At 41.2% G+C, this 27,658-nt stretch overlaps 1 protein-coding gene across 6 annotated transcripts in view; it reads right to left on the reverse strand.

The window, feature by feature from the left end:
- LOC121882010 (neurexin-3b-like) overlaps nucleotides 1-27,658 on the reverse strand; it is a 392,732-nt gene that overhangs the window by 244,595 nt on the left and 120,479 nt on the right. The window lies entirely within an intron of this gene.

A 27,658-nucleotide genomic window follows, 5' to 3' on the forward strand; every position in this document is an offset into this window, starting at 1 on the left:
CAGAGAGGGCCCAAGCTTTTGATATACTGTAGCAGGAAGAACCACTCTTTAGAAAAAAATAAATAAAAAAATAAAAAAGCCAGGCTTGAGTCTGGCAGGCAGAGAGCTCTATCAGGGCCAAGCCACACATCTATCAGGGAAAGGCACTAAGGCTATTGGGGATAAAGCATGGAGGCATGAAGAGAGGCTATTTCCATGGGGAGTCCTTGGAGAGGCCAGGCCCAACTTGCTAGTGAAGCCCAGCAATGAGAGGTCTCTCTGGGGGACTGCAGAGGATAAGAGGCCCCGGCGGAAGAACTCTCACGTCAGCACTTCAATCACGCCTAATCCCTGCTTAGTACACCCACTGCTATGGCAAGGAGAGAGAGAGAGGGAGAGGAGAGGAAAGGAGGGGGGGAGGGGGGTGCAGAGTGAAAATGGCGAGAAGGGAGGCTAAGAGAAAGAAAGATGAAGAGAAACAGAGGGAAGATAAAAGCTACGAGAAACGGAAAAAAAGATTAAGAGAGGGAATGAGATGAGAAACAAAAGGGGAAAATTGCCAGAGGAACCATCAAAGGTGAACAAGTGGAGAAGAGTGTGTGAAACTGAGAGTGGCAATGAAAACTCGGGCGTGTGTTTAAAACATCAGAGCAGCCTCTGCCAACACATACATATTTTTGTCATTTCCAAATCCTATCCAGGTCAGAAGAAATCAGAGCAAACAGAAGTGATGCATGAAATATTAATTATCATGAATGTACATACAGACGGGTGACAAATTAAAAGGAAAAACCAACATAAAGTGTCTTAGTATAGTGTTAGGCCGCTTCAATGTGCCTCGGCATTGATTCAACAAATCTCTGGAACTCTACTGGAGGGATGAACAGCTTTCTTCCAAAAGATATTCCCTCATTTGGTGTTCTGATGATGGTAGTGAAGAGCGCTGTCTAACACAGTCCAAAATCTCGCAAAGGTGTTCAATTAGGTTGAGATCTGGTGACTACAAAGGCCATGGCATATGATTCACATCATCTTCTGTCATCAAACCATTCAGTGACCCCTTGTGCCCTATGACTTGGGGCACTGTCATCCTAGAAGAGACCACTCCCATCAGGATAGAAATTTCTCATCATAGGATAAAGATGATCACTCAGAACAATTTTGTATTGATTTGCAGTGACGCTTCCCTCTGAGGGGATAAGTGGACCCAAACCATGCCAGCAAAACTGACTACATCCTGCATTGACATTCTCAGTCACCTGAGGAAGAGTTGCTCTTCTGTTTTTCCTTAAATATCGCACTAATGCACGAGCATCACAATCATCAAATGTCAGCTGTCGACCATAATGTCCGACCCAGTTCACTGATGTCTGTCTCATAGATCTAAATGCACTTTAGTCACTTTAGTCACTGTTCCTATTGAAACATTAGCCAGTTGAGCAGTCTTTGTGACCGAAACTCCTGCCATCCGTGCCCCAACAATGAACCGTCTTTCACTTATATCTTTTCTTCTTGCCATCTCGATACAAAATCAGAATCAACTGCACCTGTTCGGCATTTTAAAACATGCCACAGAGCACGACAGGATATTAGTTGCTTAATTGTGCCATGCAGTTCATCTGTGTGGAAGCATCTGCATTTGTTATGTTTCTCCACTCATTTATTCAGGTTTTTCCTTTAATTTGTCATCCGTCTATATGCCGGCACGAGAAAAAAAAATGACTGTCCCATGAGTAATAGCAAAATGAAAACTTCAAAGAAAATCTCTAAAATTTACTTCCAGTTAAAAATCCTCACAATCATAATCATGGCATTCTGGAAAATGTAGCCGTCACTTTATATTCATTTCTGTGTAACACATCAAATTACTACAAGGAGCTCTGGGTACATTTTAAGCAGGGTGAAAGAGGATATGCTTGGCTGTCTTTTAGAAAGAAAGGCGTCCCTGCAACACCACCAGGAATATAACCAGAAAACCAAGTGTTCCACTTGTCAGACAAATTACATGTTCCTACTGTACTGGTCTTCTTCTGAGACTGCTTGTGTTGTTCTGCAGTAGATATGATTATCCCAAGAGGGCAAAACGATACGATCTTTGTGCAGATGTAAAAAACAAAACCGAACAAACAAACTGTAAAGACGCATCAAGTCTATTGTCAAATACCAGCTACTTATTTTGCAAGTTCTGCTGCAGTGGACAGGAAATAGGGGAGAGATCAGAAGATATGGGTGCCTTCATGGAGGGATGGAAATCTGCGCTCTGTTGACCTGCCATTACTTTGCAGAGACGCTGCAGGACTGCGGCAAACATCTAAACCTAATCTGATGAACGCCGTGCATATGTACAGTATGTGCGGACGTGTATCTGTGTGTTTATATTTTTGTGCATCTGTGAGCATGTGTGAGTGCATGTGTCGGGATGGAGGGATGGAGCGACGAGAGAGGAGAGGAAAGAGGGATGGAGATGGAACAGATGGACAAGGGGAGATCAGTGAAAGAGGATTACGCCACGTCAAACCATCATCGCACTCATAAAAATCAGTCCACCCACACTGCTTCAGGGGCTTCAGAGCCAATGTAGAGCACGGATAATTTAAGGCCTACAGTCTATCTCCCTCTCTTACTCCAGATAGTAAACTACTACTGCGAACGAATGGACAGAAGAGACAGTTTAAATTAAGCGCAGAGGATTCTACAAGAAAGGGCGATTGAGAGTATGTCTAGATAAATTGTAAAGGGTGATTGTGCAGGAAAGCTGTAAGGGGATTTCTAGGCAATAGGACAAAAGCTGTGTATGTATTGCTAAGTCGCACAAACTACGACTGGGGACAGATATAAATGTGCAATTGGTTCACGCTCGTGTGTGGAAAAGGGAAGGACTGCATGTACTGGAAATGTTGCATTTAATTTACAACAGAGACTAAACCTAAGCAGTACTTTAAGCTCTTACCTGACATTTGATTTTCACTGAGAACTACAGCATCTACGGCATGATTATTAGGCCTCAGTTAAATAATGACTAGTCTTTGTAATTTTACATTAACATAAACTTAAAATAAAAAGAATCAAAGCAACAGTTTACATAATTTGTACATTCGGCGTTGCTGCTTGTTGCTTGTGACAGCAGTTGTGACAGAATCTGACAGCTTCATTTTTTTTCTTGCTGTTTTTCCACCAGCAAATTTCCTAAGGTTAGTTTCCCTGCTGAACATCCTCTGAGCTACTCTGAACAGTAAGAAAAATAAAAATGTAAAATAGGCTCACTTCAGCATGCTCTCAGTATAAACACTATTTCAGTCCAAATGGACAAATGGACAAAATGTTTACAAAACTAGGTTGCTGACAAATCAATCTCTACGATTGAACCTTACAAAGCCTCTGGCAAAACATGTTGTTCGCACAGTTGCACTTGTTATTTAATGAACTACTGAAGAATATTGATACGAGCCACCTGCTGAGCAATGATTTACTTTTGATTTTGTTGTTATATGATTCCTGCTTTCATCAGCACCCGCAAAGATGTTCTTGTAAATGCTGGGCACGAAGCAATTCCACTTTGTTGATGAAAAAATACTCTCCAACATTTATTTTCTCAGAAATTTACAAGCTTGGTGCTTTATTGTTACATCTCTGACATGTTTTGTTTAATTAATATATTCTGTCAAACAAACTGACTAAATCAAAGCAGAAGACAGCCCTAAAAATTCATTTTTGGTCTTGAATTGAAATCTTTCATAACTGACATTACAATATGGTGCAGAGTGTCATTTCAGGACCATGGTCAGCGCTAGAAGTGGCTACAAGTCCTTACTAGAGGAATAATGTTCCCTCACTGAGCACTACAGAGCGTTTCAGCACCATGGACAAGGCCACTCTCAATATGTTCCAGTTGGACTATTCAGAAACTACTGTAACCTATGATGTAAATAACAAAAATAAATATCTTAATATTTTGATTAAGCAAAGCCCTGCTAGCAACTCTGTAAGGCTGTATTAAGGCACAGTGATACTTTTAGCTAAATGTTAACATCAGCATCCCAACAAGCTCATAATGACAATGCTAATATGCTGGTGTTTAGCTCATAATGTTTACAATGCATTACAAAACATTTTAGTTTAGCCTGTTAGCATGCTGAGATATGCTAAGTAGCACTAAACACAAATCAGCTGAGGCTAATGGGAATGTCATTAGTCTTGCAGGTATTTGCTCATAAATCAAAGTACTGAATTAAAGAAAATTTAACCAAATGATGGGGCTAAATGAAAAGTCAGGGGATCACCAGAGTGTTCACAATTCATTCTGAGGAGGACATGACTGTCTGTACCAAATTCCATGGCAGTTCATCCAAATGTTGTTAAGGTATTTTAGTCGGGACCAAAGTGGTGGATCAACCAACCGATAGACAGACAGACATGCTAACATGGCTACAAAAGTAGGTTCTTCCTGTCTCATCAATATTAAACCAAAACTATGATTATTCCCTAACCTTAACTAACTAAGTATTGTGAGAGCCTTAACACAGCCATAAAAAACATCCTTTAGTTTCTACAAGTGTGACTTTATGTAAAGGAAAACTCATTCTGCAAAAAAGCCTGACAATGAAGGAAGTGAACAGTGAGCAAAAAAGCAAAAAAAAGTACATATATCTGAGCATATGTTCTTATGTCATATGCATGTTGTACAGCACAGACAAAGGCTTTTCTTTGCAGCCAGTTTGTGCGGATGAGGTACCCCTAGGGAGCAGGTTTCTCTTTGAAGGCCTGCCAACAAGGAAGCACTCCTGGCTCAATGGACATTTATGTAAATGCTCTCTTCCCATCCCACTTCCCAACCTACCAGCTGCCCTTGAAAGAAAAAAAAAACACATGTTAAATGACATCTGCAACAGAGGACCAGAGATAGGGTTAATCTTTTTTTTCTTTCTATCTTCTTAAGTTCTGTCACGTGCGTCAATGCAATTCCCATCATTGTTGCTGTCCCATGTGTCCGCCTTTCACTCACTCACTGATTTCCCACGTACCTACCCTCTCAATGCTACGTCACGCTCAAAATGGCTGATGATTAATGCCATCTGCGGTGGGCGGGCGCCATGCTAACACCCTGGAACGGAATGGATGGTGCATCCCAGGTCCATCTGTGCCTGTACATACAGATATGTACACAGCGAAGGGGCACAGACATAGCTGTGTACTCACATTTACTGTATGTATGTACACAAACACAAAGGTCACAAACAAACTGAGCTACAGACTCATACATCAGACTACATATACGACACCATAGAGAAACGAGGAAAAACACAGACAGCTCTCACCCCTATTGATAGCAAAGAGGCTTGGACTCTGTTTTTCAATAAACCAACACTTCATGTCCCTGGCACTCTGCAGCATATCCAAAACAGTGAAAGAGCAGGAGGCTATTAATTAGAGCAGCACAAGCCCGGTCACGTCCGTTTAAAGAGGCACAGATTTGCACAGTGTTTGAGGAGTTTTCATCAGGTCAGTAAAAATAAACACCATTATGTGGTCTCAGAAAAAGTCGCTTCAACAGAGCAGAAAAAAAAAAAAAAAACACAAGAAGTGCTTCAGTACATGCCGCAATTAATATGTCAAAGAGTTTCTTTGGAAATGCCATTACGGCTTTTGCAATAGTGACTCATTCAGCTGACCTGACTCACAATTGCGTGACCTTGAGGCAAATATGTTGTCCTTAAACACGCACACTTTGCTTCTGACAAATGAGTTAATGAGTGGGCTATCATGTATGTCAGCTTGGAGAAAAAAGCAGGTACTACATGCAGAGGTAATGTACTTACACCTTCTCTCACACTCTCAGGCCATCACCAGCTCTCCATTATTTATGTCACCGTAGGCATTTAGAGTCCATTATGCACAAGGGTCAAGGTGCTGTAAGATGTTTTATTTGAGCTCCAACGCTCCCAGGTAAGGAGGAATGGAAGAATTATGCAGCTTTCAGAAGAGCCATTTGTCATCATCCATTTTTTGGGTTTTTTTTTTTTTTTGCTTTTTGGTTGACCTACTCTGCTGTGTCTGTTTGTGTTTATTTGTGTGTTTTTTTTTCTGCTCCCCTGTGCTAAAAGGAAATGAATCCATTTTGTGCTTTAGTGTGTGGGAAAAATTCCAACAACAAACGTTTTACAGCCTTCCCTCTTCATGGGTGCTAAGAGGAGCTCAGCTATTTTTGCTGCAGGGAAGACAAGGCGAGGCAAGTGGAAACGCAAGCTCACTCAGTGTTTGGCTGCTGGTGGAGATGGGGAAGATGTGAAAAGATAAGTGGCTTTGTTCTTTACAGACTCGCGGCAGTACAAAAAAACCTTTAATATTTACCTTTCCCCCCCCTCCCCTAAAATGCAAACATAGGAGGAAACCGTTTTCATTACAGCATGACATTAATCCATGACAGTGCACGTATGGAAACACACGGAAAAAGCTTTTATTATTTCTTCACCTCCCTTCCTCATCTTTGACAAGAAAAAAGAAGACTTTTCATGGGAAAATTGTGCAAAGGGGAAAGAGGGAAACGGGTAATGGAACTCATTTATAATCAAAATGACAACCAGCTCCAGTCGAGACAGAGAGAGAGACTCGGGGAGAGAAACGCTGGAAGACAGCTCGAAAAGGGAGGACTGGGAGGTGAGGCTGAGATTGGAGAGGGACTGTGGGCTACTGGGAGGCTGTGGCTCCCCTTAGCATCTGGGTGAAGTTCATTAAGCAGCGTGTCTGTTGTGGAGGGACTTCGTTACGAACCAGACCCAGAGCAAGTGGAGACGGCTGAGGCTGTCGCTCCAAGGTCACAGCTCGTCCCCGGGGTCAGCGACTTTAAAAAAAAAATAAATAAAGGGGGGGACTGGTGATGATAATGATGAAGCTGGTGATGACAATGATGATAGATGAAGCACAGGCAATTTAGACTGACTATTTCCCAGTGTAACAGAACGCAGGCGTGCCCATATTCAATCAATAGCCAGTAACAAAAATGGAAATCGAGTGCTAACATATAGAAAGATGTTTCATATCTCATTACCCACACACACTATTATCTACCACAGCACCCAGGTGTGACATTAAATCTCACTGTATTTGTCCCAAGGAGCGTGAATAAGCCTACAGTATGTCTTTGTGAACAACCCTGTCTCCTAGAAGAAAGACTGACTTGAAGCATAAAGACACATTACTCTATTAATACTTACTTTTACAAGGAAAGTCTGTGTTAAACACTAGCGTTGTCATGTTTTAAAGACATGGGTACTTACCAAACAGAGTGGCTAACAAAAAGATGCATTTATTTTGACCATTCTTTAAAAAAAGAGTCCCTCAACTATATGAAAGTGCAAGACTTAATTACTGGGGTATCCCTTTAACTTGATAGTTTCCTGAATGTTTAGATGCAGGTATTGTCTTGTCATGAATTTGGTTGATTTTGGGCTGCACTTGATTAGTAAAAACACCCAATATTTGCAACCCATGCTTCAGAGAGGAGCTCAATAGCTTAAAGAAAGGGAGATCTCTGCGACTGCTCTTGCAATTACGACATTTATTAATCCTGTATATCAGTATAATGTTTTGGTCCACACAGACTTCTATAAAAGCATGGATTTTTACTGTGTTAAACATCACAGCTCATCGCGTGGAGCAAAATACACCGCCGACCTTTTCTCGGGATTTTTGTTTGATTTAATAAACGCGTGTTCTCATCACATCTTCAGTTTCATTTGGTCCCTGCGTCCCATTTGTTCCCTATCGACTCCATTTTTTTTTTCTCTCTCTCTCTCTCCTGCCCCTGATCTCACCATGTGATCTATATGTGTCAAAAATGATTTATACAATGTCAGAGAGAAATAATGTTCTCTCAAATCATTAATCTTTGGTTTTTAACAATCGGTGACACGCAGGGTATATGAGAGAGTTAGAGAATATAATACCGTGTGGCGCCGGTCCTCCATGAATGAGAGTATCCATAAAGGCCTGTCAGATTAGGTGTGCCAATTCCTCAGTCTGGATTTATTATTATTATGGGCCGTGGAATGCTGGTGAATACTGCCTGCATGTAGATGAGGGGCCCGACGCGGAGACGTCAGACCAGATCACACTCCATTAACTTCCACCCTGGAGTGTGAGTGTGTATATGTGTGTGTGTGGAGAAACAGTAATTTTATGTGTTCATGTATATGTGGAGGATGGTGGGTGACATGTCCTGCTGATAGGTAGAGTGTGCGTAGAGTATTAAACATGTTTCGGGGAGTGATTTTTGGGGGATGGCTCGGGGAAAGTGTGTAAACATTTCTACTCTGATTCTCTAGAACTAAATGTCCTTTTTTTTTTCTAGTGTGTGTAATACTATTTGGCCTAAACACAGAGAAAAATACTACTCTGTCACAGACACTCTCCCCGCAAACAGAAGAGAATATCCAAACACTTCAGGAAATCCAATATTATATCCTCTTCTGCACAGGGAGACTGCAGCAATGATTTGCATTCATATCGGAGTCCCCGACTCTCTCCCAGATGTTGGCACAGGACGATCTAAAGCTATGAGTGTTTGTTCTCCAACAGTTTCATCCTCGCATACACTCCACCTATTAGCATGACTCTGAGCGCACCTTTGGCATATATGAGCATCTAGTATATCTAACAAAGCCCTGCAGCTCCTAAAACACAACTCATATCTCTTCTCCAGCTTCCTGGCATCTTTTTTTTTTTTTTTTTTTTTTTTCCCCTCTTGATCTTTACTCTCACTGTTTGCTTTCGCCTTCCTCCTCTCCTGCTTCCTGTTATTTATTTATTTAATTTTTTTTTTTTTTATACCTCTGGTTGCTTCTCTCAATTTTGCTCTCCTCGTCTCTCTTTCTTCCTCGACATCTCTATCTCTACTTTGCACCGGTTCAAGAGACACCTGTGGTGACAGTGTGCACTAACCGCGAGATTTATAAAAGGCAAAGCCACACAGTAAAACTGCCGGCTTTTTAAATATCTGAAGAGACAGAGCGACTGGAAAACAGATAGGAGGAGGGGAGAGGGAGAGGGGAGTCTGAAGGTGAGAAAAAAAAATATTGACTTTTACTGTTCAATGCTGAGTCAATGTTTGAAGTTTGAAGGAAGTTTTGCCTGAAAGCTTAGATGTTCAGGAGTATTGACTGCAAAGAATAATGGCTGAGAGGACTACAAATGAGGGATGAGGAAGGAGTAGATGGACTGGAGTGTGTGAACATGTACTGTTTCAGATGAATACAAAATATATTAAATGTTAATAGCATGCCAGAAAGTAAGATGTTGATGGTTTGTCATTTATTTCTGTTTAATGGGGTGGAAAGTGTTGATTTTGGAATTGTTCAGGTATGTATAGACTTAGAAACACCTAAAGCCTTTTCTTTCATTCACAGCTGTTTTTAGCCCAGCTGCTGATGCATTCATGTGCTCTAGAGGCTGTAAAAAGACCTTTCTTTCTTTCAAAACTTCTCAACAGTGTATCCAGCTGATAAAAATCTGAGTCTGAGTTTGAGAAAGCAGCACAGAGAACCGGTTGTCAGAGAAGTAATGCTGTTGAAAGTTTTAGTTTCCAGGTTTATGAACTTTAGTTTTTCTTTGTGCAGTGGAACCACAACAAAAAACTTTGTATTTGTACTTTTTGTGTTTCCAGCGCATGTCGATACCAATGCGCAGAGGGAGAGAGCGAGAGAGAGAGAGAAAAAGACAGAAAGAGAGAGAGAGAGAGGGAGAAGAACTGAACAAATTGAATGCAGATCCAATGCACAGATCTGTTCAAAAGAAGTTGCAAATTATTGTTTGAGGGCCTTTTGACTATGACGAAGATGCAGTAGTGTCCAAACGTCGGTCTGTTTGCACTATTAAAAGGCTGCAAATCAATCAGTGTGTTCCAGTCTTTTCTCATCTGGGATTGTTCGAGGGCCCTCTGATTAACCTGAGCGTGACAGTTTTTAAGTTGATATAGTACGAATAACCTTTTGGTTTATTTTTAGGTGAAGCATTTAATGGAACTGCTCTGTAACTCAGTAAGAAAACTCACTAATTCACATTCACTGTAAATTCTCCAAAGGGAAAGACCAGTCCTACATATGTCAACCTGTTCCTCCTATAGGAAAGGAAAGTGAAGGCAGCAGTAGAGGTATAAGACCTACAAACCTAACAAATGTTCAAAAAGTTTATTTTGACACCTTCAGGCAAATTAATTAATAACTGCTGTAATTTTTACATTTGCATCACCTGATAATTTGTCTGCAACTGGGTATGTGTGCTTCAGGATTTAACACTTAAAGGTGTACCTGAGGTATAAAAGGTGTACCTGAGATAAAGACTTAAGACTGGTGTTGGACTGGAACCACAGGTCTGAAACTGCAGGCATTGATGCAGTCACTGAGGTTCTGCTACTTGGTTTCTGTCTTTAAATCTAAATAAGTGTTTCAACCGAGTAAACCTTTAATGTATGGCTGTCAAGATCAGTCGGTCTTGAAGCACAAACACTTTGAGGGCAACGGAGGTAATGGCTTAGGGATATTTGTCAGCTGAGTCATGTTAACTGCAGCGTTCAATAGAACCTGACCTCAAATATCACTCCCTCCTAGGTGCACAGACTGTGGCGTATGAATTTGACCGCATATGAGCACCCCGAGCAATATGTTCCTTTTTTTTTTTTTTTTTCTTTTGAAGGGTGAAGGGGGTGAAGGGGGGTGGGGTTGCAGATTAGGGGAATAAAGACAACTTGCATGCACAAAACTTGTAGAAAAATTCACCGGCCTTTGACTTTTAAGAGGAGAGCGAAAAGCAACAAAGCTACAGTAAAGCGAGAAAAAAAAAAAAAAAAAAAAGGAAGAAAAAGCAAACAAAAGAAATAGGGGGCGATGTGTCAGCAACACAAGAGTCTATCCCATCTGGAAAAGGAAAGATGAATGACAGAAGCTAAATGAAATGCCACTCTTGGTAATGGGAAAGAGCCAGCGTCATGAAAACAGGTCACTTGAATTGCAGGGGATGTTCTTGAGTGGCTTTGCCCTCAGGCCTTGTGCATTCAAGCTTCCTCCTCAAGAGTCGATAATATTAGATCAACACACACACACACACACACACACACACACACACACACACACACACACACAGGCAGTGTAATAGCCACTGCAGGCAACTTGTGTAAAAATCAGTATGCATTTTTTCGTGCAGGTGACAATATATCCTGGAAGAACCAGCAGAGATGTGTTGTTTTCGTATTTCTTCACTTGATATTTTAGTGTATACAGAGAAAAATAGAAAGTGTAGCCATGGTGATGGGTAATCATTATGAAGGTGATAATGTTCTCTCTCTCTCATGCTTTTTCCTCTCTCCTCCCTGCAGTCTTGTCTCTTAATGCCTCAATCTCTGACCTCTTCTTTTTTGTGCATCTCTCCCCCCCCCCTCCCTCTCTCCTCCCTCCCCCTCTCCATCCCTCTGACCTGGATTATACTTTTTTTTTTTTTTCCAGCTCCCTGAGCCGAACAATACGCTCCGGCGCATTAGCATGCAGCCCAGCCAAAAAAAAAAAAAACAGAAATCCTGCTCAAGCCTGTGACTGTCCCTCTTCCTCTTGTTCCTCCCCGTGGCCTCGGCCCTCCATCTTACAACTCTGTGGCTCTCACGCCTGTTTTCCGGTCATTCTCTGCTTCCGGCGCTTTCTCTTTATCCACGAGGCCTCCATCTATCTTATCCCCGCTTCCTCTCAGGGTCTTAAATTCTCCTCTTTCAACCCTCATCTCTTTCTCAATTTCTACCCCTCCTTTTTCCCCTCTCCCCCCACCCCACTCTCTTTCCCTCCCTGCCGTCCACACTTCACTGCCCTGCCCGCTGGAGTGCTTGAGAGAGGGGAGCAGCATGCTTCATTTAATGACAATAATTAATTCTCCTTCTCCCGATCTTAATGAGCCAAATCAGTCACGAGCCCGAAAAAAGAGAGGAGGGGGGAGGGGGGGGAAAGAAATGAGGGAGAGTGAAGGAATGAGACAATTGCCTCTCATCCTTAATGCCTGTAAACGCAGCTTTGACAGCCCCCCGCGGCTCAGCTTCACTCATGAGGCATCCCTCACACACTCTTTCAACCCATCGCTTACTTGTACTCACCTGGTGTTCAGAAACCTCTCCAGCTCTCTGAAGCCAAATCTGAATGATGATACTTCATTGTGGCCGAATACGATTACTAGATTTCTTTTTACAGCCCACGAGTCTCACTTTCAACCTCTTATTCGTGTTTTCCAGGTGATGAGTTATCTGTCGGCTATTTAAAGCTTGTGACTTGTAAGGTTCCCAAAAAAAAAGGAGAAGAATCAATTTTTCCTCTCTCATATCATATTGTGAGCTTTAGTTTCTACAAGCGTAGCGTTTCAAAGATTAATAGCAGTGATTGTTTTGCGTCCTTGGTTATTGCTCTGATGATAACAGACTAATGCTAATTAGTATGCACATACAACTGGAATTATAATTATTTACAAAAAAACATTCAGTTTTTTCAAAGCAGGTTCACTTTTTCCTCCCCGTCGTCCTAAACGTCGTCAGACATTTCGACTCCACCGTCTTTCATCAGTATCGAAGATGCTCGCACGCGCGTACAGCTGCAACGATTGGTCGATTAATCAATTAGTTGATCGTCAGAAAATAAATCGCCAACTATTTTGATGAATGAATAACTGTTTTAGTCATTTTTGAAAAGCAAAAATGGCAAATATTAGTTGGTTTCAACCTCACAAATGAGACGATTTAATGCTTTTCTTGGTCAAACATGGTGATGATCTAATTTTCTTTGGTTTGTTGCTCAAACTAAACAAGACTTGTGAAGATGTCACCTTTGACTCTGGGAAATTATAACAGGCGTTCTTCAGTATTTAGACGAATCGATAATGAGAATAATCTCTGGTTGCAGCCCTACACACACGCACATAAACACCACTTCTTCCCCGACGCACTACAGGTCACGTGACTGATCATCAACACACTGTTGCATGTGTTTGGCCAACAGTGAATGACACAACTGCCAGTGGACATGACTGACCATTAAGAGTCTTGCCTTCCCACCACCGTCATTAATCAGCCTACACTTCATCTATAGTTACTGTGACTCTTAACCTGAAAGCTCTTTCCAAAGCCAGAAGCTATGAATGACTTTCTGGGTCAAAACCAAAGCTCATACAGCCAGGGGCAGTGTGGTCTCTGGTGTGGTCCAAACCAGATTGTTTTACTGAGGCTAATTTGATGTAGCTGACATCTTAAGAGCCAGTAAAATGGCGGTTGTTTTATTTCTGATCAAAGAACAACCCCCAAACTGCAGGTCAAGTCTGTGAGGAGTGTTCAGCTGATGTGCAGATTCAACGCAAAGCACCGTTTTGTGCATACAAATGATCTACCGACTAGCTAATCAAGGAGGCCAAGATTTAAACAAGATACAGTTGTCTAAAATGATTAGCTGTATCTCTCACTATTCAGGCATTTAGTGCTTAGGGAAAAATGGGGTTAATTTAGCGTGACTTTAAAATAAAAACACAAAGAAAGCAGAGACTACTTGTAGAAACACAAATAGGTTTCCTCTTAAATATAGCGTCAGAATTGGGTTTGAGCCGATGATGACAACATACACATCCATAACAGAACAGCTTACTCATGAGCGATTGCATATGTATAATGTGTATGCTACCAAAATATCTTGTCTAACTTCTTCGGATTAACACGTCAAGTTGTTTTCACAGCTTGATCTCCAAGCTCCTTAAGATCCTAGTGATTGACACTCTATCAACCAGATCTCATAGGATTTGTGGGTAAAAGATCTGCCCTCTTCGCAAGCCCCCTCCTAATCTGCAATCCTACAATAGTCTATAGATTCCTCCTTCGTCTTAAGATATCATTACTCCCCGGGAAGACTGATTTGACATTGAGGATGGGGGACGTTGACGTACTTAGTAGCTGCTGTTTAGATCTTTGTCCCAGTTAGACATAAAAAAGACGAGAGAGATGTCAAGTGTCATCCGGTGCGGGTCCAAAAAAAGATAAGATGAAAACATCATTTCACCTGTGCAACCCAACCTATTTCAAAAAAATTGAGGTTTTGTCATTGAAACTTTTGTTGTGGAGCGACGTGTGACTAAATAAAGGTTAAATAGCAGTAAAATCAATGTAATTACCCTGCCTGTCCAGCCTGCCTACAATGCACTAATGCTGCAATTAATAGACAGGGATTGACAGATGGATTAGTGCTTTAAACAGACAGAGATTATTCCTCTCAGCAACTAAAGAGGAGAGGAGAGGAGAGGAGAGGAGATCCAACTCCCAAAAGATCCTGATTCCCCCTTCAGCTGTTTTCAAGAGGGAGTTGCGGAGCGAAAAACAGCCCAGAATCAGGCAGAGCGAGAGCGCTCCGAGGGAGAGGGACATAAGAAAGGGACGGGTTGACTGCAGTATTACATCACTAAATTCATTGCTGTACCTCCTTGCTTCTTCACTGACATTTCCAACAGTGAAGCAAGGTATCCGGGGTCAGAAATGATGTCTCACTGCCACAGCTGACCCATTACATTGCTTTGAAAAGCAGTGATTATGTTGGCGAGCTAGCGAGACAAAAACACAGAGGCCCAAACAATAGCGGGAGGTCACCTTGATACAGCTGCCTGCCGGAGACAGTGCTTGAACGAGGAGAAAATGACTCAATTACAACCAGGCACACAGCAGAGAGATGGGAACGGGGGGGGGGAGGTAGGGATGGCAAAGAGAAAAGGGAAGGGAAGAATAGAGGAAAATACAGATGTGGTGTTTGTAAAGCTCCCACATTTGATGAGACATGCTGTGCTGCACTGCTGGGAAAAATCTGTAAACCAGATTACTGGATTGTGCTCAAATTGGGATTTAAATGTAAACACTTCATGAATTCAGTTCAATTTACAACCTGCATTTAAGCAATAATCTGGAAAAATGAGATGAAATGGGTGTTTGAGGGAGTAAAACGACGTGTAATGAAATTGAAATTTACCGCATGTGTACATCAAGAATTGCTTGAGTATTTCATTAAACAAATACATGACCGCATGTACATATTTTATGTTTGGCAGCCGTGTACTGATGAGTACTGTTTTGGAATTTGAATTCAATTTTAGTTGCTGTTCTGCTTCATGTGTATGACCATGAAATGCCAGGTTTGGTGTCCTAATTGTAATTTGGAAGACTAAATTATAGCCGTAATGTGGGAAAAATTTGAAAGATCATTGAGCTTTCTTCCTCATTCTGGTAAGCGCCACGGTGCTACATTTTATAGACTATCAAGGCACCCAAAGTCTGTTGTTCAGTCAAGGACAATTCCAATTTCAAAGCAATTTAGATGAATTACTTCTCAGGATTTTTTTAGCAACATGTTTGAATTGAAAATATTCTGTATCAATAATTTGTACTGTAGTAGATATCCATACACGTACAATAAACTATATTTTGAATTTTGCATAACCATACTGTTACAGAACCTATTCTCTACTACAAATGCCAATAGTCATTAAACCAACACTTGAATATGATGAAATTTAGTTGAAATAGTACTGCATGCTGGTATGCTAGTATGCTGATTCGCTATAGTTTGCTCCACCGCCTCCTCCTTCTTTTCCTCCTCCTCAACATGGGCGACATCTAACAGGCGTCCAGCTGAACTGACAGCATGACAGCATGGTCCTATACATTGCCGGTGGCCTTCTTCTATATACTACGGAAAACAAGGATTTTGACTGAATTTGGAGCCTAGCGGAACACAGCTTAAACATTCCCATCAGAGGATACCCTGAGCCAGGAGCTCATCCCACAGCAAAGTGTAAAAAAAATCATCTGAGGAGTCAGAATAAAAGTGCCTGTGATATTTAGTCTGCAGTCAAACAGATTCATGACATCAATACTTGACATTGCAGGCCATTTACTGTGTGTTGCACTTAAAAAGAAAACATACAGCTTACCATGTAAAGCATACAAGGTAAGAAACCCTTGAGTTTTACCTCGATTTGAGAAACATTGCCAAAGTTCGACCCTTTTTGACCTGGGATGATACAAAAAAAAACTAAATTATACCTTCATTTCAAACAGACTAGGCTATTGTACTGCATTATTCACAGGCCTTCCAAAACACTATTGACAGGCTTCAGCTCATTCAAAACTCTGCTGCTAGTTCGCTGGGCAAAAAAAAAAAAGAGGGAATATGTTAAGCCAGTTCCAGCTGGGCTGTAGTGACTTCCATTATCTTTGAGAACTGATTTTAAAGTTCTTCTATCGGTTTATGCCCCGTCACGCATTGTCAGATCGCCCCCCTGCCAATCTTCTAGTATATCTCCCCCCAAGAAAGTTGGGAATACAGCTTTTGCCTCCAAACACCTTTCCGAGAGACATTAGGGTGGACACACTCAGTTGACTGTTTCCAACCACTTTTACACTTTATTGCATGGCATTGATAGTTAAAGGGATGAAGAGGAAGAAGGGCAGGAATCAGATGTAATTACAGTAATTGCTGCAGAATAAATGACTCACTTCATGACTGGTTTGTAATGCCACAGATTAAATGAGGCCTTTCACAAGTGCAAAAAGGATGCAGGGATCTGAAAAGACCACTGATGTTTTAAAAGAACGCTTCAAAGTGAGATCTCGACAGAGCTCCTATTAGCACACACAAGGCCTGAAAGTCAAAAAGGACACTTTTCAGATACTTAATAGGGGTGGGACAAAAAGAAAAATATTGATATTGCAACATTTAGCGATTTAAACTTGTGATACGTTATTGATACACTGGCACCAAGTATCCATACTTAAACATAGGACCACTCAGAATAGATTCAGCTACTTTGGCTCACCACTACCAGAACGCCACTATCCTCTTGCCTCCTTATGGAGAACCAGGTGATGGACGGCAATTGTAGGTGACAAGAAATGCAAGCAAAACAAGCAGCCGTGAGCAGCTGCTGTCAGACTCTCGATGTCCACGCTGGAAACACCGCCGGAAAGTCTGCCGGAGCTTTGACAGTCATTAGAAGCACATTCATGGCCCTTGGTAAAAGGTTTCTGTGTGGTACCTGCGTTGTAGCCTAGTGTGTCTGTGAGGGAGTGTCAGTACGTAGCTGTGGCCGCTGCTGTTTATCATGTTAACGTTGTCACTCATCAGCCCTGAATATCTTGTAAAGCTCTCAATATAGCACGGTTAGTTATCGGCGGGTCATGTGTTGTGTTTACTGCCACAGAAAAGGAATAAATCTTTGGGTTATTAGCATGACGTTGCCTCTCTGCCATCTCCTATCAGGCTTACTAACGCTGCCAGCAGCTCTGTGAGAGGCACAAACTGAGGCTACAGTTATCAGGGTTGTGATATTTATACAAACTGAAGCTACAGTTTTCAGTGTTGTGATATTTATACTTGGTGGCATTTCCTTTCTGTGAAACTACTGTACTGTAAATAAAAACTGAACATTACCTAACTATTTCCTGCTCTTTGGAATATTTTTTTTTCTTTCTTCTTCAGTTACAGATATTGTGATAGATTGTAGACTGTTTCTTTTTGATATATCGTGTATCGTGGTACCACCTTTGTTGTGATATATCATTATCGTTTGAAGAATATCGTGATATTATTGTATCGTGAGTTCACCTGTGATTCCCAGCCCTAGTTCTGGAGCTCTTTAGAGAGGAGACTGCACAACATTTGGTTAAGAAAGTAGTCATATTGAGCTTTGTCAGTACCTCAGGTCACTCCACACGGCTCAAGCAGCTGTCAAGAGATTTGAAGGCAATCCTCACAGCTGTATCAAGTGCCACGTTTTAGCAAATTAAATAAGATAAGTGAACTAAATAAATAAAACTTCTCTTAAGGGTTATTAGAGTAACATATTCTTAAGACTGTAAGGCATACAAAGTGTCAATTATATTTTCCAAGGCCAGTATAATTACCTTCCATGTACCAGTGTATCATAACAATGATTGTACCATTTGAACCTCTAGAATAGAAAACATGTTTTAATTATCCAAAGATCATTTTAGCAACGATGTAAGTGATCACTTAAGAAGTCCACGGTACATGTGGGCACTTTTTTCATTACATGCCTGCCTGAGTGTTCCCAGTTTAAATTATTTCAAACACAGATATAGCCAGTGTGGAGTATCTCTGTTGCACCTGTGTTGCACTGCAGCTTCAAGCTGGAAGAAGCTGCTCAGGAACAAAAAAAAAAAGTTTGATTTTATCTTTTTATGGGCAACTGATGGTACAAAGACTGAAAGAGCAAGTTGGATTAGGAGCAGAGATCAAAGCTTTTTGTAGAAACTTTGCACAACATTTGAGAAACAATACATGGTGGACTATTCGATATGAACACATAAAAGAGAAGGGATTCTTTACAGTGAGAGTGGACAGATTTCAGAAGATAGGAGACACAAAAAAAACTATAAAGATGATTACATTAAGAAAAGGGGAGTCATACAGTGTATTCCCCAGTCCAAGCCACATCTTTTTCCCAGAAGTATCAACTGTATCAGTCTCAAAAATGTGCTCCTGACAGTCTCTCAGAAGAGTCAGTGGCATGTAGGCCAATATATAAAAAGCTTTTCCTGTGCCTGGGGCTAGCTAAGCCTTGGCAGCAACCAGCCAGCTCCACTGCGGCTGCACACATCAAACACACGGACATGTACTGTATGCACTCACACATATGGGGATATTTATCAGCTGAGAGACCTGGGTATGTGAGTACAGTACTGTACATATGTGTGTTTATCAGAGTGAAAGGGCTAAACAATGAGTGATTGAGCAAACTGAACCTGTGTGTGTGTGTGTATGCATGTCCGTGTACATGCACGTAGGCCTGAATGATATTCTTGACACTCATTCATGCTGCACACACACATTTATCATGTTACAGTCTAATTCTCTTGCTGTAGCGAGGCACACAGGACGCTGGATGCCACATTAGACATCAGATCTTTAAAGGCGGTGATACATTTTAAAGTCTTATATTATCACCTTAATTCTGATTTTTAATTTGACTTTTTTATGTCTGACCTTGAGCAAGCGAGTACACAATCTATCGGAGGAGAAAAAAGTTTGCAAATTCTAGATTTCAAATGCTAACCTGACTCAGCAAAAGCCATAGCACCGAAACTTCGATAAACAAAAAAGACAAGTGTTCACAGTTCTCCTCTGAATCCACGTAGCTCTTAATATTCAGAGGAAACCTGCGCGTTGAACATTTGTTTTCTGTGCCCGGTTCACCGAGCCTCTACCCCAGGTTTATCAGGCCTGAGCTACAGTGTGGAGTTCACACTGGCCCCAAGCTATGGCCCCATTCTGCCAGGAAAACCAATTACTTAGTATTTCAAAGCCCTCTGAGTGCCCGAAAGGGGCCCATCATTTAACCATGAGACACTCCAACTTCACTCACTGCCGGCCTTTCAGCACTGGGTCATGCCAACGCACAAATTCACATGTGCAGAGGGATGCAAACACCCCAAAATCATATGAATGCACACACCCCCCACTTCAAAACAAACATGAAAGTTCCAATTAGTGCAAGGAGAGATACTAACTTTAGATGTGGTTAATGTAATTTATCGTTTAAAAATACAATGTTATCTGTCATGTAAACAAGTTTGGACATAGAAAAAACAAAAATATCAGCGACGTTATCCTTTATGGAGGGAAAAAATGAATATAGAAACACCAAATTCCAAAAAAATGTCAGTCTTGAAAGTTGGAGTGCTCTCTAAACTGTATTTTCCAATGAATTTTTAACTAGCGTTGGACAGTGAGTCAGCAGCTAACAGAGTGACCTCTCAGCACCGCAGATAGAGTACGTTTTCTACTGCTCGGTGTCTTCTTACCACCATCACTCACATTCAAACACACACACCGACACTTAAGCTGATGCAGATAAACACTGGCGTTAACTAACACACTTCCGCACACTGTCTGTTGTACCAGACGTGGTGTCATACATTACCATTTAGAGGAAGCCTCGTTTAGCTACTCTTGCTTTACACTGTGATATATCTCTATCTGTAGCTCATCAACTGTATTGTGAGGCAAAAAACCTTGAACGCGGATCTACTTTAGGCCGTTCGGTTTGCCCTCGGTACTCTCACTGCGCTCCCTCTTTGTCTGTCTCTCTCTGCAGGATAAGTTAATGAGTCTAATGAGGATAAAGACTGAAGGGGAGAGAGGAAAAGACGGAGAGGGAAGGAGAAAGGGGGGGTAGCAATCAGATGTGGCTCTGCCCAGCCCTTGGCAATGACAAAGTGGAGCAATTATGCATGAAGGCTGTGACATTGACTGTGGCATCACCTCTTCTGCTGATCTGTTAAAAAGCAAACATACTCTATAATTCAGTAAGGCACTCACTCAGTCATACACACACACACACACACACACTCTCATACAGACACGCATCTCTCTGCCAAACACGTTCAAGGACGCAGATGATCGTACTTTGACAAGTTAATACGTCTGCGCACATTGCCCGGCGCGAGCACAGGTCAGCGGAAGGTCAGATATGTTCTCCAATCTCTCGTCTAGTGGGTGTGATAGGTACCCGGTGAGGAAAGTATTCCCATTACAAGTTCATCACCTACTTTTAGCCTCTCATCTCTCTCGGGACACACGCATACACACAGCCTCCCCCCCTTAACAAAGTACACGCCTGTGGTCACCATCCTCCCTCTTCACTGCCCCACTTGATGCTTGGTTGCATATTAATGGTGTCATGCATGGCAGAGATATTGATTACTCACAAGAATGAGCCTTCAGTGCATCTGGTTTACACACTCACTCGTAAAACACAGATTCCTACAGTCATCATCGTATTGTAGGGGGCGTACTGTAGAACCATCCAGGAGTGTGAAGCGGGACGCTATATCAGCTACAGGTGAGCATACAATGGGAATTGAACGATGGCATTCTTGGATGCGTTTTAAGACGGGGTAATATGGAAAACAAGAACTGTGGGGTGGATTTTCTCTGGTTTATTACAACTTGGGTCTTATTGTGTTGGTTTTGGAAGCCCTTCATATTGGTAATAACAACACTATACTTAAAAAGTTACTGATCGCTGAGATCTTAGAATGTGCCAACATCATCATATGATCAGGCAGGTTTTAAACAAAGCCCCTGGTTAGCCTAACATAACCTATTTGAAGGTGAAAATGAAGGTGAATTGTAAAGTTATTGGTTTACAATTTAAAGACTGACTTCAACATTGATCTACTGTTCTTGCTAGATTTGATGTCCGCACAGTTTTCTTGTACAATGAGGGATTATTAACAACGTACCTGAGAGAAATAAAGGCCAAAACTACTGAAATAGGACCCAAGTTGTAATAAACCGGAATTATCCTTTAAAAAGTAACTTAAATACCCCTTGTTGACCTCCAGTTGTTAACTTCTCACCATACTGCAGTGATGTACAGATGTACTTCAGGATCACTGGTAGGTGTAGTGACAGGTGCAACAAAGCACATCCAACCACACCCACCGGTGACAGCGGGTGAGATCAGAAGTGAAACAGGCTGACAATGTTCAACCAATGAGGGCAGTGCCTGGTGGTAGCCTCATCTATCTTGAAAGAATAACTGGTTCTTTAATGTTTTATAATGGTTAAATTGCAACATTTGAACAAGACAATAAGACAATATGAACTTCCCCAAATATCATGTGGAAAAATAACAGAGGCGGCAGGGCAAGCAGCAGCCAATCATGGAGGATTTGGTAGAAAAATCTCACAAATGTGCTTCAAATGCATACAGTTGTTATACCAATTTGTCCCAAAAATAAGAAAGCCACACCCATATAAAAAAAGGGAGCTTTCAACTGTATAATGTTGATTTGCTGCTAGTCAGCTGAGAAAATCTGGGGTGAGGACGTAAATGACAGATGCTGCGTTCTCCCCCTGAACAGCTACAGTCAACGTTGCCCTTGAGCATGGTATTTAACCCCGTGACTGGCATGACAAAGGATATATTCCATGAATAAAAAGCCTTCTGAAGCCACACTCCTATTTATTTTCATCCTCTAGAAAAAAAAACCACACATAGCAGAAATCTCAAGTTAAGGGACTTCTCGCTCTTAATGAGAAAGAAAAAGAAAATGACACGACATGACAACTGTATGTGAAACATGCGACCGCCTTAGGAAGACACAAATAATTACAGATTGTAAATTAATCAATCCCTCCAGCTGTACTTTCATAAATCTAATGGTGTGTGTGATCAGACGCGACTACAAAGAATACCCAGTGTGTCATATTTCACATTAAAAAGACGATCACAAAGACTCACACCTGTCAAAATCTACTGTGGGGTCATAACGCGTACCAGCGACGGAGTGTGTTAGCTCAGCATATTTCTGTGCAACTGATCAGCCAATTACACGACTAATTATTGCCTCTTGCAGATCTGTCAAGGCTCCGCAGGCGTGGGGCTAGTGGAGATCAATAGGATGTGTTAATCCCAGCAACAAACACCTACACGCATGCACGCCGCTGAAAGGGAGAAGATGATCAAACGCTATCAAATGCTTCTGTGAGTCTCTCAGAGGACCCCCAGTCAGGCACTGAGGCAATAGGGGTTAATGGGTGTGTTGCGATGCTTTGAGATTCACCTACAAGAACATGGAAGCCGAATCCATTATCTGCTGAGCTACACTCAAATTTAAAAAAAAAAAAAAAAGTAGAAAAGAGAGGAGATAAAAGAGTGAAATGATGTTTTGTTTATTTAAGGCTTCGGGGAGGTTCAGGGCTATGAATAGAGTGGATTAAGAACAGGTCGAGTAGTGGGAGAGGGGACAGAGGGACAGATGGATGAGGGAGGGGAAGAGGAGTACTACAAAACAGAAGTGAACTTCAACTGAACTGGGAGAAATGGAAGAGAGAGTAAGAGATCAGAGATGAGAAAAGAGAGGTGCTATTTTCACATTTTGCAAAAGGAAGGAATGAAGAAAAAGAAGGGTAGAGAGAGAGAGGGAGAAAATGTAAAGTGAACTGATGACTGTCTGATAGCCAAATGAGAGCGGGGCTGCTATATATATATATATGCAGGGTACAGTACATGTAGTATAGGGGAGGGGTGTGTGTGTGTGTGTGTGTATGACTAATGGGTGAGGGTCAAAGAGTGACATGAGGATGGGTAGGAGAAAAAGGACAGGGGGATGAAAGAGAGGACAGATAGGGAGACACTGAAGGAGCAACCGCAGGGGTGAACAGGTGGAGAAAGAGGAGTTATGGCGAGAAAAAGTATACAAATAATAAAAAAGAAGGACAGTCACTGCAAGTTTAGAGCATAAGAGACAGGAGCAGCTGAAGCATCTGCAACTGAAGTATCAACTAGAAATACAGCCTCACAGTTGTATGCCTCCACCAAACACTCAAGTTGCACTAAATGTATTTTCCTTGTATGTGTTCACATGTTTGGCCAATAAAGCTGATTCTGATAGAAAACAAAGTTGTAGCCATGACGGTAAACGATGCTTCAGATGTGGATGTGGCTGCAAAGAAGCTACAAATTCTAAAATGTGGATGCCGCACACACACACACACATCTTCAACCCAGCAGCACAGAAGATCTACACAATCACCACAATTTCACAGTGGGCACCCGAGATTAGTGTCACCGATTCAGTATCCGACCGAATGTGAAATACGGTCACAATCTCTCCGTCTGTTCCTGAGTTATGGTGTTAAATAATGGCTAGGAAAGTGTTTTTGCAGAACATTATGATGTCACAGTGAAGTTAACTTTTGACCTTTTGGATATATCGCCTCATCGTTTTCTCCTGTTAGACGTTTGTGTGAGACTTTGTCATAATTAGCGTATGAATTCTTGAGTTATGGCCAAAAAAAAACGTGTTTTGTGAAGTCACAGTGAGCTTAAGCCACCAAAATCTAATCATTTCATCCTTGAGTCCAAGTGCACGTTTGCACTCGATTCCCTCAAGGCGTTCCTGAAATATCAAGTTCATGAGAACGGGACAGACAGACGGATGTACGGAAAACCCGAAAACATAACGCCTCGGGCCATGTCTGTCGCCAGCGAGGAGGCATAAAAATTAAATATATACTAGAGAGTCTTCTCAGTACATTTGCTGTGACGGCTCCAGGGCGGTAGCTACCATTAGGTACAATGAGGTCATGTCTTCTTCTGTGTATTTTCTGGTAAACTTTGAGGTTTTAGCAACCTAAGAGAAAGTTTACAATCTACAATTAAAAACTTGCATATGGTAGGTATTTTACAAGCTGATTCCAGTTTGTTTAGCCACATTATACTTACTTTTGATGACATTTAGGCCAACAAAAAAATACATAAATGAAATACTAGGGCAGAGTTTCAATATCAGTGCCTTTACAGTACTTTACTTTGGAAAAAAGGAAGAAGTTTCAACCCTTTTCTTTTTCATTTAATAAAATATATTAAACTGCTCAGTGTTTTATCACAAGTGTTGCTTTAATAAGCTAGACATGTTTCCTGATTTAAAAAGATAATTACCTTGTTTAAAAGCCTCAAAATCTAATCAAGTGACACTAATTTATGATATTTGACACATTTTGGTACTTCATGCTACGAACGCGTTTTGGGTAGCACTCAGAATATAATGAGTTTCAATAACCGGCCCTATAAAGGGCAGCATTTCTGTACAAGAAGTTCATTCCTGGCAGTTTGAAAAAGGTTTTAAAACAGTAGACCTTCATCTTGAGAAATGAAATTCACAGAACATGCAATCGAACAGTTCATCGAATAAACAAAATTGGAAAATTCCCAAATATTTAAGGGGTTGGACCTAGTGGGGGCCATGGACGTCATAATCACTATTCGCCACAGCTATTTCTATGTTATCAGCAACAAAAGTAAGACATAATTCAACCTAAAAACAGCTCACAAAGAGGCAATTAAAGACATCCACACTCAACCCACACATGAACATACATGCATATGTGCACCCAAACATTTTCTCTCCCTCCCAAAGCCAATCAGCACAGAACTTCACATGTAGCCGAGTACCATACAATACACACAAACACATACATACTAAACACACACAGCCAGTGCAGCATTGGGAGCTGATCAACGCTTGATTATCTTTCCCTCTGTGAAGTGCACCCTAAGCAGAACCAAATCGGATGACTTCATTAGCATATCATCTGCATAATGGCTCAGCCAGAGCAAGGGCATTTGCCTGCTACGTGGCTCCTACCATGTCTCATTCTGAATGGGGGGGGGGGGGTTAGGGTTAAAGATTCTCTTTAATTTGGTTATAACTAAGCAGATGCTGGGCCTCTTTTGAGTCACGTGACTGCCTTAGACATCTCAACTGCCCAGTTAATTGAGGGCACGATAATAAAAAAGGAAATTCGACTGAAGATAATTTCTCTCTATTGTGTACAATTGCCGGAGTTTCTTTGCTCATACATCCAATTATAAGCCTTTCTGCTGCAAATTAAAGTACGAACACGTGGGCATGAGTGTTTGTACAGCGAATATTAATTGCCTGAATATTTCTATTTTGGCATACAGAGCAAATCTTTGTTGCAAATGACCTGGGTGATGTTTGGAAAATGTTGGCTTATATAAATATGTGAAATAATAATGATACATCTCCAAATTGATGAGATGATCAATGCGCATTCTGGTCTGATCAAACAGAAGGACCAGTCTTTATACGTCTGTCTATCTTCCCTGAGAAAAAAGCCATGCAATGTAATCAAGGTTCTTAGAATATTTATTCCCTTCAAATGATGCACCATGAAAGGTTTTCATACCTCAACTCACAAAAGTCTGCCCTTGGTTAGTGTTTGAAGAATGGCTTTTTCTTTTCACCCCTTTTTAACATTATCACTTATTTTGTAACGGCAATGTTAATGGAAGTCATGGTTATTTTTTCCATTAGCTCTGGCTCTTTTTCTTTTAATAAGTATTTGCTGCCTTCATCGTGGTTCACAGGCAAAAATGTCACCAACTTAGATGAAACATTTTTTTTTGAACCCAGACAGCACCTGTTTTGAAGTCATCAGTGTCAGATTGTTCGAACATGCTGCTCCGCTCTCTCATTTCAACACACATAAGAGTGCACTCAGACACGTAGAAATAACTTGAAAGTAAGAAAACAGTCATCCTGTCAGGCGAGAGTGCTGCCAAGCCATGTTAGATATGATAGATATGAAGGCTCAGGAGGTTGTTATGTCACTGATGGGGAAGAAAGACAAGCAAAAGGTATATGGAGAGACAAAAAAGAAAGAGAGAGAGAACTTGTAAAGTACATATATAAGTAAGGGATTTGGAAAAACTGAAAAAATAGAGAACTAGAAAGCACACACAGAGTGCAAACCTTCACCGAGACCGCACAATCCTCTAGATTTGTTATTTTAATAAGAGACCAGGTCCAGGTCTGCCCCCAAAATACACATCATGCTGATTTTAAAGTGTAATTGAGATCATGTTGCTGTTGCAATGTCATCAAACGTCTTTACATTTTTCAAGATTGCTCAAGAGTTGATATGTGCAAGTGTCTCTTAAATTTGGTTGTACTGTATTTGCACAATGTGAAGTGTCAGTTAAATGTCAAATGGGCTACACCTAAAATAATTTGGCAAAGAATTAAAGGAAAAGTGCATGGAAATGACAAAAAAAAAACCTTTTTTCAAGGTCACCCAAAACCGGCTTGAATAGATTAATACTGTACATGTTGGACAGATGATTCCAGGAAAGAGGGAATATTGCTTCTAGGCCTATGTCTCACAGTTGAAGAGTAAAAATGTGCTTTGTAAATGGCCACAGTTTTTTCTTTGCCCATTGCCTTACATTCTACCAAATGCTCTGAGATATCATGCTAACTAGCAGACTAACAGGCAAACAAACATAATCTCCTCGGCCGAGGTAACAAACAGCGACAGAGAGGATGAATTAAATAAAGAAGAAACGGAGAGAGAGAGAGAGAGAGAGAGAGAAGAAGAAGAAGAGAGAAAGAGGCAGTGTGCTCTAACAGTGCTGGCTGCATTTCTTGCCATTCTGCTGCCATGTTTGTTTACTTTCTCCCTGGTGTGAACATCTATGCATGGCTGCAGCCATCACATCTACACATGTCACCCCTCTGCACAATCACACACACACACACACACACTCACACACACACTCTGCACAAACACACGCGCTCCCACATATTCCTAAGCCTTCCTGCGCTCATACTTAGACTCTCACAATACAGCCCTTCAAGCAACATCTTAACCTAGTTCTTCGCATAAATCCTACTCATAAGGTCTCAGGCACTCCACAAACAATACACAGCATTCCTGAGTTTTCAGCCAAATGTGTTCACTCAGTGTACTACTAGTCCCGCCTAAGAACCCTGTTCTTTAATTATAATGTGTTATTTTTACTGCATTTTACTTATTATTTACTTAAAATTAGAGTTTCTGGCACATCTGTGGAAGGTTTGCAGACTGCAGAGTCATTAAAACAGTGTGGTCATCAGACATTTTATTTGCACAGGTACAATAAGAACATTTGAACTTGCATATCTGTCATTACGCAGATGTACGTTTACGTAATGAGTAAACAGTATTTGCTGCTGTGTGTGAGCTGTGCACATTTCGTGTTTGCCCGGTAGAAAAGCCGATAATGATAGTTCAAATATTTCATGCAAATATATTAAATA

The sequence above is a fragment of the Thunnus maccoyii genome, chromosome 17 (genome assembly GCF_910596095.1).
Source record: "Thunnus maccoyii chromosome 17, fThuMac1.1, whole genome shotgun sequence".
NCBI lineage: Eukaryota > Metazoa > Chordata > Actinopteri > Scombriformes > Scombridae > Thunnus > Thunnus maccoyii.